This window comes from Triticum urartu, chromosome 7A, assembly GCF_056163025.1.
Source record: "Triticum urartu cultivar PI428250 chromosome 7A, HENAU_Tu73, whole genome shotgun sequence".
Taxonomy (NCBI): Eukaryota; Viridiplantae; Streptophyta; class Magnoliopsida; order Poales; family Poaceae; genus Triticum; species Triticum urartu.
Genome location: NC_141879.1, coordinates 406,173,182 through 406,178,663, shown reverse-complemented (window position 1 = coordinate 406,178,663; position 5,482 = coordinate 406,173,182).

Genomic DNA, 5,482 nt, shown 5'->3' with positions numbered 1-5,482 from the left:
TCATGCATATAAGAGATCAAACAAGACTCAAATAATATTAATGGATACAAAATCTGATCATAAACTCAAACTCCATCGGATCCCAACAAACACATCGCAGAAGTCATTACATCGAATAAATCTCCAAGACACCATTGTATTGAGAACTAAAAGAGAGAGAGAGAGAGAGAGAGAGAGAGAGCAAGCCATCTAGCTACTGCCCACAGACCCGTAGGTCTTGGGTGGACTACCCACGCATCCTGGAGAGGCACCAATGTGGATGATCAGCCCCTCCATGATGGTGTTAGATTGGATCTCGTGGTTCTGAAACTTACGGCAGCTGGAATTCTGTATCGTCGACTCCCTGAGGGTTTCTGGAATATTTGGGAATTTATAGGGTGAAGAGGCAGTGCAGGAGGGCTCCGTGGGGACCACAACTCCCCTGGGCGCGCCCTGGTGGGTTGTGCCCCATGGGCCTCCCGAGGTGCTTTCTTTACCCCCAAGGTGTCTTCTAGTGCAAAACAAATATCCAAAAGGTTTCACTGCGTTTAGGCTCCGTTTGGTAGTGATATTCCACGAACTAAAAAACAAGCAAAAAACAGCAACTGGCACTAGGCACTATGTCAATAGGTTAGTCCCGAAAAATGATATAAAGTTGCTATAAAATGATGGTAAAACATCCAAGAATCATAATATAACAACATGGAACAATAAAAGTTATAGATACATTGAAGACGTATCAGTGTCTGTTGGGTTGCATGGATCGACACTAGGATTTGTCACTCCTGTGATGGAGAGATATTGTTGACAACTCATTAATTCATGCATACAATGACAAAAAATTCTCATGGCTGAATGAACAACGGACCAAGCCCGTGTATAGGCTTCCCGGCACGCCAACCATGAGAAAGATCTAAGTCTGTATCTTAAAAGTGTAGCATCTAGAAAAACATATACTCCAATAAACTTATGAGTCTAAACTATGGCATCTAAAAAATATAAATATCACTCCAATAAACTTACGAGTCTAAACTATGATAGAAAAAATATTACTCCATACCCTCAAGAGTATAAACTGGGACACACACAAAAAAATATACTCCAACAACTTATGAGTCTAAACTATGATGCAGAAAAAGGGAACATACTCCAATACCTCATGAGTATAAACTATGGTATAAAACATATATTACTCCAAGAACTTACGAGTATAAACTGTGATGCAAAAAAATCATCAAACATACTCCAATACCTCACGAGTATAAACTGTGGTATAAAACATATATTACTCCAAGAACTTACGAGTATAAACTGTGATGCAAAAAAATCATCAAACATACCCCAATACCTCACGAGTATAAACCGTGGTATAAAACATATATTACTCCAAGAACTTACGAGTATAAACTACGATGCAAAAAAAATCATCAAACATACTCCATACCCTCATGACTATAAACTGGGGCTAAAAAAATCACTCCATAGCCTCACGAGTCTAAACTGGGGCACCCAAAAAAATACACTCCAATAAACTTATGAGTCTAAACTGTGATAAAAAATATTACTCCATATCCTCATGAGTATAAACTGGGGCTCCCAAAAATATTACTCCATACCCTCAAGAGTATAAACTCGGGCACATAAAATGTTACTCCAACAACTTATGAGTCTAAACTATGATGCAAAAAAATAAAAATCACTCCATACCCTCACGAGTCTAAACTGGGGCACCAAAAAAATACATTCCAATAAACTTCATACCCTCACGAGTCTAAACTGTGATAGAAAAATATTACTCCATACCCTCATGAGTATAAACTGGGGCACACACAAAAAAAATACTCCAACGACTTACGAGTATAAACTGTGATGCCAAAGAAAATATCATCAAGCGTACTCCATACCCTCAAGAGTATAAACTGGGGCACATAAAATGTTACTCCGAAAGCTTACGAGTCCAAAGTGTGTGATATAAAATAAAGCAAATATACTATAAAACCTCATGATTATAAACTGTGTCATAAAAAGAAATATTACTCCAACAACTTATGAGTCTAAATTGTGATGAAAAAAACACAAATCATAATACTTTCTCCATACCCACAAGATTATAAACTGGGGAACAAAAAGAACTCCAACGACTTACGAGTATAAACTGTGATGCCAAAAAATTTTATCAAACACTCCATGCCCTCATGAGTCTAAACCGGGGCACAAAAAAACATATACTCCAATAAACTTATGAGTCTAAACCACGACATCCAGAAAAAGATATACTCCAATAACTTACGAGTCTAAACTGTACCATATAACCAAAATACTCCAATAACTTATGAGTCTAAACTGTGTCTTATAACAAAAACACTCCAATTAACTTACGAGTATAAACTGTGACATAAAAATCTACTCCAATGCCTTATGAGTATAAACTATGGCATATATAAAGAAAATATTACTCCAACAACTTACGAGTCTAAACTGTGATGCAGAAAAATCATCAAACAAACTCTGAAAGAGCGTGAGTATAGACTATGTCATTGTCGGTGTACTAGAGTAGGGGTACCCTTGTACCCCGAACTTGTGCACGGGCAGTCGCAGCGTCCGGCGGCAAGGCCTGCTAGGTCACCGCCAAGATTCCTTGTGGTCCCTCTGAAGACCATTCAAGAACAAAGTACTCAAGACAAGACCCCGGCAAGAGGAGCTTGCCGGGAAGAAGGCAAGACCCCGGCAAGAGGAGCTTGCCGGGAAGGCCATCAGAAGCGTCCCAAGACCCCGGCAAGAGGCGCTTGCCGGGAAGGCCGTCCGAGGCATTCCAAGGAACTTGCCGCGGCGCGCTACGCGCCCCGACAAGGCCCGGCGAGCGACAAGTTCCCGGAAGCGACAAGCCGACGGCCGTGGCAAGGCGCTTGCCACGGCAAGCCCCCACTCCACGCCCGCGCTCCAGCACATCCACCCACGTGTCGCTCCCGGGCCCTTCCCGAGCGCACGTGGCAGGAGGCTGTGCAGCTAGGGGCGTGCGGTGGCACGCAGGCGCTGACAAGACAACCATCGTGGCAATACGGTGGCGTCCCTAGCGGTCCCTTTCGGTGCCGTCTAGGCGACATAGACGGGCATTTAATGCCCTTGTCCCCTGCCATCAGGGTTAGGTATGATAACACTGTAGCAGCTAGCTGTGCCTACTACAGCACCTAGCTGTGCCTACCCACGGCACCCTTTCCATTTTTGCCCTTGGCCCCCGTTGCTCTATGTCGGTAACCCCTTGAGTATAAAAGGAGGCCCGTGTGCAACGTAGAGGGGGGTCGGCCACCTCGAGAGCTCTCGCGAGGTTCAGCAATTCCACACACTCACGCTCGCTCCCGAGCTAGAAATCAATACCAATCCACAAAGCAGGAGTAGGGTTTTACGCATCCTTGCGGCCCGAACCTGGGTAAATCGCTCGCGTGCTTCACCTCGATTTACCCCTCGCACGACCAACCGCCCGCTTGCTTCGCCTCGATCTGCTCTTTGCGCAACCTCCGCCCCCCGCCGAACCAAAAGGGACCCGGTTCGCCGGTCCCATAGGTGCCCGTTGATCAGAAACCCCGGCATCTCTGGCGCACCAGGTAGGGGGCGTCGAAGTTGTGTGAATCAGATCCGGCGTTCTTACGGGCTAGATCTTCATCTTCTTCATCGATCTTCACCATCTTCATCAACATGCCACCGAAGAAGAAAGTTTCGGAGGCAGCTGCTCCGTCCGCGCCGAGCCACCCACCGCCGGAGCAAACGGAGTGTGGGGCAGGCGCCGGCGGAAGGGCACGCATCGACGAGGGAACTCTTGGTGCTGCCAGGTCCCAAGGCAAGGCTCCGCTGCCCATCGGCGGCGTGGCCGGCTCCCACAACGACCGGGCGCACTCCAAGACCTCGGCGTCCGTGCATGCACCGCGCCCATCTCAGGAGGCGCGGGACCGGCAGCGTCATGGTACTCACGGTACCATGCGCTCGCTGGATCAAGATCGAGCTGGTGGATCCCGGAGCGCCCAGGACCACCATGCGCGTCAACAAGCCGGCGCGAGCGAGGCACGGTCGCCTGGACGGGATACTGCTCCTTCTAACGTGGTTAGGAGTCCGAGCGTATCCCGCTCCTCGCACCGTTCGCTACCGCCGCCCGCCACCGTAGCGGAAGCTCTGGCACGAGCTCAGCTGCTCCTAGACTACCCTCCAGCGGCGGACACTGGAGGGCCACTATCCAGAGTCTCATCGGCTTCGCCAACGGTGACACTCCTCGGCAGCCGAGCACGTTGCAGCCGTAGCGAGTCAGCCAGGCGCAAACCGGCGGAGACAAGACTGGTGGGGGTGCAACTACTGTGCACTCCCCACCCCGAAGGCCAAGATCACCGACCCGCCGGATCCGCCACGACAGCGACTCCACCGCGTCGTCGGATCCGTGAGCTTGTCGTGACCAACGACAAGTTCTTCAAGAACGGCGGCGGGAAGACGCTCGTACACGCATCGAGCGTCGGAGAGAAGCGCGACGTCAGTCAGACCAGCGCGCTGGGCCCTCTGTCGACATGCATGCGCCAGGGGAACTAGGCGACCTGCCGTACCCGGTAGGTTGCCCTGCGTTCACTCGTGAGCTGCGGCAAGTCCAGTGGCCGAGTACGAAGAACTTCAAGCCCGACGTACCAGAGAAGTACGACGGCAAGTTGCATCCGTCGGAGTTCCTCAGCATCTACACCATCGCGGTGCAGGCTGCTGGGGGGCGAGACGACAAGATCCTTGCCAACTACTTCCCGCTGGTACTCAAGCCCAACGTCAGGTCCTGGCTCATGCACTTGCCGGACAACTCCATATCCTCTTGGGCTGAGCTGTGCCATCAGTTTGTTGGCGCCTTCACAGGCGGCCACAAACCTCATGGCCAAGAGAGCGATCTTCATCTGCTCGTCCAGAAGGAAGGAGAGCCCCTGCGCCAGTACATCTAGAGGTTCAGCCGTGTACATCACAACATCCCAAATATCCACCCCGCCGCGGTAATCAGCGCGTTCCATCAGAACATGCGTAACCGCAGGATGCGGGAGGAGCTAGCGATGTGCAAGATTCGGGACGTCAGCGAGCTTTATGCCCTGGCCGACAGATGTGCACGCGCTGAGGAGGGGAGGAAATTCCCCGGAGAAAGCACTGGAGCAGGAGGATCTGACAGTGAGGATGCCGCCCCGGCAAAGAAAAGCCGGCGGCGCAACAACAGGAAGAAGCAGAACGACGAGGTGCTGGTCGTTGAGCAGTCCGGCAATGAAGGTGACGCCACGAAGGCTACAGTTGGTAGCTCCGGCAAGGAAGTTGCCGCGTGCACCAACTGTCAGGCTGTGGCGGTCGCCGACAAGCGGGACGACTCCGGCAAGAGATACTGTAAGATTCACCGCACCAAGGGCCATGACCTCCAGAACTGCAAGAAGGTCGAGCAGCTCGTCCAGCAACAGAGGGCTGAGTACGAGCGGCGTGACAAAGAGAGAGCCCAAGGGGGTGCCGA